Raw genomic sequence first — 11,223 nt, 5'->3', positions numbered from 1 at the left:
GTAAAAGATACTACATCTTTAGTCAGAGATTTGGCATAGTAAGCTCCTAAACGTTTGAGAAGTTGTTCTTGTTTTCTTTTGCCTGATGCTGCACATATGCACAGTGCATAATATGTAATAATTTTGGAAAGCTATAACATGTAAATGATTAATTCACCTTGCATTGAGATGAGCTTTTCTCTTTGTACTCATGAATACTGTGTTAGTCTGGGTACTTTAGAGAAACAAATCCACATAAACTCATGTATAAGAGACAGTTTTATGTAAAGGTTAAGTGCGTATCAAGAAAACATAAAACATCCCAACTCAGTGCTGCCTAAGCCCACAAGTCCAACATGAACCCATATGTCCAACACCAATCCACAAAGTCCTCTTCCATCTCACAAAACAGATGCAATGATGCCGACTGCAGGAGGAAAGCTGAGTCAGTGAATGTGTAAGCATCTCAGCACTAGCAGGGCTCTCCACATGGGTGCTCCAGCACCCAGGGCTGTATAGGGGTGGGTCCATGTGGCTTCTCCTCTGGGACGTCTTACAGAAAGTGAGCTGGCAAGCCTTGCCAGCTAAAGCAGGGAACTGACTAAGGCAGCTGCACCCTGGTTGGACAATCAGAAAGCAAAAGACCCAAGAACTAGAAAGGCTAGGCTCACTGAGCCATTTATCCCTCTGCCCTTCAATTAACCCTACTTATGTTTATTGGCCAGGTTGGCACAATAAACTAACTCAAATACTTTTTTTTTAAAAGGGAAAGAAAATCTATATGCCAGATCAAGAATCAACAGGCATTTAACCAGTGAATGTAACCATCCATATATACAAAAGTAAGTGAAAAAGTATTTATACTAGGTTCCATTCATACATGGGTTCAATCCAAACAAAACCCTTTAAAACATGTCTCTGCAATTAGTGTATGATACGTTCTCTCCGTGATTCATTTGTCATAGTTCCATGAGGAAATCTTCCAGAAGGAGGTCTAATCAAAACAGTGACTTCTGAAGCAATTTTCTCAGGGGTCAGTTACATTTAAGACAGAGAGGTCAGCTCAAAAGATTAAGGTGACTATGTGGGATTTCAAAGGCATGATCTTGATAGATTTACTCAGAGGACACAAGATAATCATGCATGCTTATTAGGAAGAAGATTTACCATTCAACACTGTACTGGTTAGAAAAAAGTCTGGAGAATTTGTGGCAATTTCCACCCTACCCTAACCCCCACTCCACAATCATCACCACAGGGCACCAGTGCATTCTTCAAGAGTAGCACCAGCCACCCTAGGAGAATGTCATTGGAAAACCACACATCAGCCTTTCAACTCTGAAAATTCTCCTTCACAGTTCATTTTGGTTCTCCAAATTCAAAGATGATTGAACAGGAGCACAGTTTGAGGACCGCAAGGATGCTCACACTGCTCTTTTGATGGAAAGGTACAGAATTCTTCCAGGAAGGGGTGGAGGGATAGGAACCCCATGTTCAGAACTGTATAGCTCTGGATAGAAATTGAGTCAAGAAACAATTGCTTCACATTTTGATAGTTTTATTTTAAAGTCTGATCCTGCCAGTGAGTTGATTCTAACTCATAGTGATCCTATAAAAGAATAGAATTTCCTCATAGTATTTCTGTTTGTAAATATTTTTATTATTATATAACCTTTTAATTGACATATCTTACTGATTCCAATGTATCCCCACCCTTCCCATACATTTTCTTTGTCCAATCCCATTGGGTGGGGTTATATAATCATCAATGCTGTCAACTCCCTTTTCTCTCCCCACCCCACCCCCACTTCTGATACTCTCATATAACTATTGCTCCTGTCACTGTCTCTGAGGGGTCGACTATCTTGAGGACAATGTACTGAGCCATCTTAAATATACAAATGAACACATGCAAATTTAACATGATTGATGAGATATATTATATGAAGACCTTAATAATAAGGGGAGGAAATCTTAAAGAATTAGAGGATAGTTATATGTTTCATCATTGCCATACCACACCCTGGATTTATTTTCCTTCATTTTTTGTGACCCTTCTGAGAAGGGACTGTCCAATTGTCTTGCTGGTGGACTTTGGGTCTCCACTACATCCATTTTCTTTCATATTAATTTGGCTGGATAATTTTTGTTTTTGTGAACTTTGGATACCTCTTCTTTTTGACACCTTATTATCATACGGGCTGCTTGTGCTTCTTCCCTGTGGAACAAACAGTCCCATTTTTCTCCTGTGGAGTAGCTGGTGGATTTGAACCTCTGATCTGTGTATTGCTGCCAACTGCTTAACCCACAATGCCTCAGGTCTCCCTTTGTTCATTAAAAATTCTGCAATCTTGGTGCGATATCACTTGACTTCCCCTCATGCATACAGCTAATGCTAGCCAGTTACTCAGTTACTGATAATTTAGAAATTTAGTGAGGACCATTTCTTATCTTCTTTATAACTTGGCATTTACTTTTTAAATTATTAAGGCAAACCAATAAATAAAGAAAAATATGAATGTTAGCCTACCTAGTTCTTCTAGTTCTTAAATGCTGCTTCCCCCTCCACTATTATGATCCCAATTCTACCTTACATATCCAGCTAGACCAGAGGATGTGCACTGGTTACAGATAGGAACTGGAAACACAGGGAATCCAGGACCGATGATCCCTTCAGGACCAGTGGTGAGAGGGGTGATACCAAGAGGGTGGAGGGAAGGTGAGTGAAGGAGCCATGAGAGGAGCACTGTGTCTCATGTCATGTGTCTGTCTAGGACAGTGCGCAAACATCTGTCTTAGCTGGTTCTCATAAACTGCCTCCTTACGGCAAACGGTAAGGAATTTGGGGGTGGGGGGTGGGGCAGCTGCAAACAGTGTTCCCTGTTAGAATGTAAACAAAAGTGGTATGGGCCCAGATATGGAATTCACTCTCGAGACTATGAGAAATTCAAGTGTGGGAATAGCAAACTTGTCTGGGAACACTGCCAGTATTTAGTACATAAAAATATAGCACTGCGGTCTGTCAGGGCTGCAGTTTGTACCGTCTCTGTCTGTGTCTATTTTGTGCTGCAGTCCTGTATTGTCTGTGTGTGTGTGTGTGTGTGTGTGTGTGTGTGTGTGTTTGGTTCCATGTTCATTCTCCCTGCTCAAGAAACCACAGCATCAGTGAGGTAAAAAGGGGAACCAACTACAAGGAACTACATATAACCTCTTCCCTGGGGGACGGACAATAGAAAGTGGATGAAGGGTGACATCAGACGGTATAAGATCTGACAAAATAATAATAATTTATAATTTATCAATGGTTCATGATGGGGGGGCGAAGAGGGTAGGGGAAATGAGGAACTGATACCAAGGGCTCAAGTAGAAAGGAAATGTTTTGAGAATGATGAGGGCAACAAATGTACAAATGTGCTTGACACAATGGATATATGTATGGATGATATATGTATGATAAGAATTGTAGGAACCCCCAATAAAATGATTTAATTAAAAAAGAGGCAATTGGGAGAACTAAAAAGGGCATACTGCATGGTTTAAAATCAGGAAATGTGTGCATCAGGTTTCAATCCTTTCAATAAATCTATTCAATCTGTATGCTGAGCAAATTATTGACAAAGCTGTATAATTATATGAAGAAGAGTGAGGTGTCAAGATTTGAGAAAGGTTTATTAATGATAAACCTATGCGATATACAGATGATACAGCCTGGTTTTGTGAAAGTGAGAACTTCAGCATTTATTGATGATGTTCAGGAATTGAAGCCTTCGAAATGGATTGCAACTCAGAGTACAGAAGACCCAAATCCTCACAGCTGGACCTATAGGTAACACAACGATAAGTGGAAAAAAGATTGAAGCTGTCAGGATTTTTGTCTTGCTTGGATCCATAATCAATACTCATGGAAACAGTAGTCAAGAGATCAAAAGACACATTACAGGGGGAAATGGGCTTCACAGTCCTCTTAAAGTATTGAAAATCAGGGAGGTCACTTTGAGGACTAATTTGCACCTAACCCAAATCATTGTATTTTCAATTGCCTCACATGCATGTGATAGCTGAACATTAAATAAGGACGACCAAAGGAAGAATCCATGTATTTGGATTGTGGTGCTAGTGAAGAATATTGAAAGTACCATAGACTCCCAAAATAACAAACATAACTGTCTTGGAAAAACAATGTCCAAAATGCTCCTAGGAGGCGAGGGTGGAGAAACTTCATCTCACGTAATATGGACATGTTGTTAGGAGAGACCAACTCCCTGGAGAAGGACATCGTGCTTCGTAAAACAGAGTGGCAATAAAAAAATAAAAGGAAAGGCCTCAAAAAGAGAATCAACACAGTGGCTCTAACAATGAGCTCAAGAATTGGAACAGTTGTGAGGACAGCACAGGAGAAGGCAGTGTTTGGTTGAGTTGTGCATATGGTCACTCGCTATCTGGTGGAACGACTTTGATGGTGCTTCCCAACTGCAGCAGCAGCTAAAAGGATTAGTCTTCCTACATTTTTTCAAAGGACATGAGATAAAATAATTGAGGAATATTATGAAGAAGCCCTAAAAATACTGAAAATTTTACTGATGAGAAAACGGCCAGAAAGGGGGATTTTTTTCCCCCATCACAACAATGCACTAGCCTATTCTACAAGTATTTCCTATGCTTATGCTGTTGTGAAACCTTACACCATTTAGTCCACAGCTCTAACGTTGCCTCTTCGGTTTTCTTTTTGTTCCCCCAAATCAGACAACTTTTAAAAGGAACATAATTGGAATCCATTGAGCATGCCAAAATTTCGGTTTCGATGTGCTGTAATTGAAGAGTAAATCCTCATTTGTGGATGAATTAACCCAGTGACATGATATTACTTGGTCTGGCTCTTCATAGTCTTTGTAACCCCTATCAAATTATTGCATAGGGTTATGCAAATTTTTGTGTGGAACTTTAATTGACGTGATTGGTAAATTTTGCTATTCCACTGGGTCTAAAATGAGGCATTTCAGGAGTAGGAACAGAGACTCCCATGACCAGAACGAAGAATCAGAAGCAAAGTTCATCCAAGAGTAGTGGTCCTGAGTTGGTTAAGCAGAACCCACAGAAACAGTAAAGCTAATTGCCCTTGAGAAGGAAAGTTGCGTGCAAAGTGGGTATTGTTCAATACTTAAGGAACATTGTAACACGTGCTCAAGCAAGTTCAAGGTAAAGGTACCTCCAAGTTGAGGGGCAGAGAGAAGAGAGAAACATGCCTGTCAGCTTTGCTGAGAAGAGGTGCTGTGGACAAAAGAGCTGCATACTTAGCATTGTGTAACCTGTTGTCTTCTCTAACAAACCTCATCATGGTGAATATTGTCTGTGTTCTGTGTGGTCATTGCAATTAAATAACCAACAGTGAAGGTAGACTGTCGTGAGAGGGACGTTGATGACAGAAAGGAGAAAGGATCGGCCTTATGTAGCCAGAGGAGCTCCAGCCTGTCCTCTGCCCACTTTCTTCATGCAAGACAGGTTAAAAAATAATAACTGCACATTTGGGTCATTTTGTTTGGATTCTATGATTTTGTAGTAAAAACTTGTATTTGTCCTTATATTGTGACTTTATTATACTATACAGAGTACATTGTGAATGATAAATTATTTTGCCAAAATATGTCATAATATAAGAATGTTCAATTTTTGTCATTTCTTTAAAGATGAAAGTAATTGTACATCTATGTACATTGATCAAGCACGTACTCAGTAATGGTCTATGCTCTGTGAGTACTGAGGAGGTTGTACAAGGCATGATTTACTGCGGAAAACACCAACAGTTGCTATCACAGAATGACATTACATTAGCGTACTAAGTGTCAGGGTTTGTTTCAGTTGGTTGCTTGTCTTTTAGGAAGAATAAATTTTATTATTCATTTAGTACTGCCTGAACTCTAACTACTTTCCATTATAAAAGTGTTAAAAGAAACAAACAACTATCTGTGATAGGTAGGTTTATTGTGCCAACATGGCCAATGAACACATGCGAGATTAATTGAAGGGCAGAGAGATAAATGGCTCAGTGAGCTTCACCTTTCTTGTCTCTTGCTCTTTGATCATCCGACCAGTGTGCAGCTGCCTTGCTTGTTCTCTGCCTCCATTTGCAAGCTACACTACCTGTGGGACACCTAACCCATGGACTGTGTCGCTGTAGTTTGAGGTTCCTTCAAAACCCGCTTTGCCACATTATTGGAATTTACATCTCTTGAGCTGGAGACTGTCAGACCCTGTCATCTGGCTCACTGTTGGTGACCTGCCTTGCTGTTTGCTTCCTGTGGCCAGACAGCCTGAATTGCTCTACAGAGAACTACCCAGCGGCCCTCAAGACTTGAAGGACTGCCAGTGTCTCACAGCTGTCTCATGGGAGTGAGTTGCACTGAGCCATTTGTACTGCTTTATAGATTAATTAACTGTTTATTTCTTATATTATCTATATAAATATATATAAAAGCATTAGTTTCCTGGTTTTGTTTCTCTAGAAAACAGTGTCTAAAACACTAACTTTAATTTAAGTAAATTTTAATAATATGCCACATATGTGCTTTTTAATTGTTAATTGAGGTTTACAGAGCAGATTACCAGATTTGTATTCAGCTATTTGTACATATCCTGGCTCATGCCTTTGTTCACAATATTCTCAATGTAACATCATACATATCGCTTCCTCCCTGTGATTCTCATTTCAATTTCTTCTTCTTTCCTAACCTTCTTTAATTTTGCCCTTGAGTTGATGCTGCCCTTTTGTACTGAGATTGTTGATTATTCTAAGGCATGCATACCTTACTACTGTTACGCTGTTTCCCCGAAAATAAGACAGCGTCTTATATGATTTTTCGCTCCCAAAGATGCGCTAGGTCTTATTTTCAGGGGATGTCTTATTTTTCCATGAAGAACATGGTACACATTTATTGTTTATTGTTTTATTAAAAGATACCTTGCACTTCCTGTCTGCTCCGGCTGTGCTGCAGCCAACAGTGAGCTGCGTGGTGGCGCCCACCACTACAGTCCAGAGTCCAGAGTTACTGTAGCTTTGGGGTGCCTTATTTTCAGGGAGATGCCTTATATTTCAGTGAGAGGCAACACTGTAAGTAGGTCTTATTTTCGGGGGATGTCTTACTTTCAGGGAAACTGGTTATGTATTCCTTATAGATTTATTTCTTATTTATCTCAAAATTAGCCCGGGGAGTTTGTTCAGTTCCAGACCTGAAGCACGACTGGGATAACTCAGCTTGCTACCATTGAAACAATGTTGACTCAGCCACTCCTGTGAGTTTTTGAGACTGTAACTGTATGCGGGAGTATAAATCCCTCTTTTCCCCCGACAAAACTGATCTTTGAACTGCTTTGGATGGCAGCCCGGTGCCTAAACACTATTCTACCAGGGCTCTCTATGACTGTGATACATAGTTAAAATTTTGTGTCAACTTGGCTGGACAGGGATTCTCAGTGGTTTGACAGTTAATACTCAGTAATCACTCATGATCTGACCTAACACAATGTGATCACAGCCAATCAGTTGTAAATCTCCATAGTATCATACAAGGGGGTACATCAAAAAACAAATTTCAAAACTATATATTTAAATGTTTTATAAAACAACCTCATTACTGTCAAGTGTACCATTACACTTCATACATTTGTCAAATCTGTAATTCAAACGCATCCATTTGGATGGCTGCCAGCACCTTCCTTTTTTTTTTCTTCACCTCTGGTACTTTGTCAAATCACTGTCCTATCACCTCCTTCTTCATTCAAAGGAACAAAAAGACGCCCCATGAAGTGAGGTCAGTTGAGTAAAGTGCATGGACAAGTGAGGCATGCTGGGTTTTTTTGCCCAAAACTGGCACACTAAGGTGAGCAGGTGTTGAGGTAACAAAACCAGTCCCCCATCTGCAACAAATCAGGCCTTTTTTGTCACATGCTGTCACGCAATCTTTACAGAACCTCTATATAGAAAGTTTGATGAACAGTCTGACTCTGTGGAAGGAATTCCAAATCCACTGTCCCCCTCACATCAAAAAAACACACGGGCATCAATTTTTTAGGGTACTCCCTCATATAATTAGGGTGCAATTCAACACACTTACTCAGGTCACAACCCTGATACAATTAATTACCCCAAAGGTGTGGCCTTCTTTCAAAAGAGATGGAATACAGATAATAAAAGTGTTAAAAAAACTAACTTTCTAAGTTAAGTTCATTTTAATAGTATGCCACATATATGCTCTTTAATTGTTAATTGCATGGCTTACAGAGGAGATTACAAGATTCATATTCCGCTATTTGTACATATTCTGGCTCATCCTTTTGTTTACAATCTCCTTGCTTTTTACTGATCCTTGATCTTTCATCTGGTCTATCGTATTTCAGTTCTTTAGGCTTGAGCCAACGCAAACAGTCAGCAGCCTGTCATGTGAAGTGCCTCTCCTATCACAAGCCTGAGCTGATGGTCTCAAATCCATCCTCTCTGTAGCCTCCAGTGTGCTGTCGGACTGCAGATGTCTTGTTCATCAGCTACGCAAGTCAAGAGAAGTCTCTACCTTATCATGTGACCCAATGATGTAGAACCTGACTACTTGGATTTGCCTACTTTTACAACTGTGTGAGCCATTTTCGTAATATAATTGCCTCTCTATTTGCATATAGTTGTGCTGCTGGTTTTGCCTAACCCAGCCTAACAGTGGATAAGGGCTATGGTCTTAATTCGTCCTCTAGTCTCTGTATCACCATTAAGTCTGCTCCTACATGTCTGTATTATTTTTTTCTTCTAAATTCTTATGTCTCATTTCTCAAAACCTCATGGTACTAGTTTCTAAACACAGTGATGACATTAACACTATTATAAACCAATGTCACCCGCTAGCAACAAAAATGGAATTATTAGGGTGTGTGATAGTTAGGTTTATTGGCCAATAGGAACATGTGGGAGTAATCAGATCAAAGTTTGATTGGAGGGCAATGAGATAAATGGCTCAGCAAGACCCGTCCCCCTCTCTCTCTCTGGTGATCAGCATGCGGCTGCTTCAGCTAGTTCTCTGCCTCACCTTGGGAGCTACACTACCTGTGGGACAAGCCAACCCTTGGATCGTGTTGCTAGATCTTGAGTTTCCTTCAAGCCCTGCTTTGCCACGCTGCTAGTGTGAATATTGCTTGAGCTTGAAGCTGGTAGATCCTATTGTCTTGCATTACTTAAGTTAGATATCCCATCCAGGCCTGCTTTGCTAAGCTCCTGAGCTGCTGACTGTTTGTGGCCCGTCCTATTGTTTGATGCCTGTGGGCGGACTCTGCCTGTAATGCCTGAGGGAAGACTCAGCTGTCTGCTTCCTTTACGTTGGGCCCAGAGGCCCTCCTGAGTTGAAGGACTTCTAGTATATTAAATGTTCCATGGAAGTGAGTTGAACTGAGCCCTCTGTACTGCTGTGTGGGCTAATTAGTTGTTATTTTTCTTCATTCTGTGTAATTCTGCCCATATCTCCATCTCTATATAATCATAAGTGTCTCGGTTTTGTTTTTCTAGAGAACCCTGCCTAACATAGGGTGACTCTCAATCCTTTGGACAATTTAGAGTAGGAGTAAATATCTTTCTACTTCAGAGCAGGGTCTTAAAAGATGAAGGCAGTAGAAACATTAAAATGCACTGTAGCCATTTAGAAGAGCTGATGCTTCTTATCACAATGATTGTGACAGAATAGATTTCATCATATAGCTTGACATAGAATACATGTGTTACTTATTAGGAACAGAGCTCTGTTGAATGTGGATTACTTCTACCACGTTGCCGATTTCCAATCTGAGCCCATTTTACCTTTTAATGTTACATGAAGGAGCCCTTTTGGCTTAGTGCTTGCACTTTGGGCTGCTAACCATAAGGTCAGCAGTTTGAAACCATCAGCCGCTCCCTGGGAGAAAGAAGGGTATTCTACTCCCACACAGAGTTATAGCCTTGGAAACGGACAGTGGCAGTACTATCCTGTCCCACAGGGTTACTATGAGCTGGCATCAACTTGATGGCAGTAAGTGAGTTTTGTAATGTAATGGTGTTTTAAAATTTATTTTAAAAAATCATTTCATATATACCCATCTTTTTATTTTTTCATTTAAGTAATTTATTAAATTTACTGTGCTAAAAGATGGACTTTCTACTTCCTTTAAAGTTAAAAATCTAACAACTTATCAACTGATCTCCCTTTTGATGCATTGAAAGTTTTTTCTAGTTTTCACTATTTTCTATCTTCTTTTAAACTGAGGATTTTCTCTATTTTACTTTGTTATTGTTAGTTTTTAGACTCTTTGTTTTTTGTTTTGTATGTTTTTTGGTATATGAAATCTAGGATGAGTCAATCTATAGAGACAGTTACTGGATTAATATTTCCTTAGGGGTATGGCAAGGGAATTTGGGGGAGGGGAAATGGGGCACTAATAACAAGGGGTACAAGAAAGAAGAAAATGTTACAAGATAAAATAAATGTTCTAAAAAGGATTGTAGTAATTATTGTAGAGCTCTTCTTGATAAGATTGAACTATTGAATGGCATGATATTTGGATTATGTCCCAATAAAACTGTCTATAAAAAAGATTTTAAAATATTAAATAACGTTCTACTCTGGGGACTATTTGCATATTAATTTCCCAGGCCACATGGTTCATGTTAAAAACAGACATAGAGGGCTGTGATGTGGCTCCCCAAATGCTACCAGAGATCTGACACTAATATCTCTGCTTTCTGTCATACCCCAGAGTTAACGATCTGTGCACGAAATCCTATCATGTAGAAAATATGTTTCTCAGTAAGCTATACCAGTAGAAGGTTAACATTTCCAATCCACATGGAAGAAATGGTTGGTGGCTTGCTTCTGTAAAGATTGTCCTGTGAGGAAAATCCTATAGAGTAGTTCAACTCTGCCACGTATGGGGTCTTCAGGAGTCTGACTCAACATGATGACAACTTGTTTGATTTTGGTCTTAGGACAGAACAATTGGCCAGTTATACAGGGCTGCATTTAATCTCAGAGTTCCAGCTTAGACTGGACAGTTATTCTGACTTTTGAATGATTGTTATTAATCTTATGGAACATAGAACTTTACAAAATATGCCTTGCTCATAATCATAGTTGTATTTGGCTCCTAACAGCACTGAGATTTATCTCTCTAAAGAGCTTCTAAAAGAGTCCATATACTATAGTATATATGTTTGTTATTCTCCTGTATAGAATTATTATTCTT

Source organism: Echinops telfairi, unplaced genomic scaffold (assembly GCF_000313985.2).
Source record: "Echinops telfairi isolate 266 unplaced genomic scaffold, ASM31398v2 ScPeMD7_3533;HRSCAF=4204_1, whole genome shotgun sequence".
Taxonomy (NCBI): domain Eukaryota; kingdom Metazoa; phylum Chordata; class Mammalia; order Afrosoricida; family Tenrecidae; genus Echinops; species Echinops telfairi.
This window is presented reverse-complemented; position numbering follows the sequence as displayed.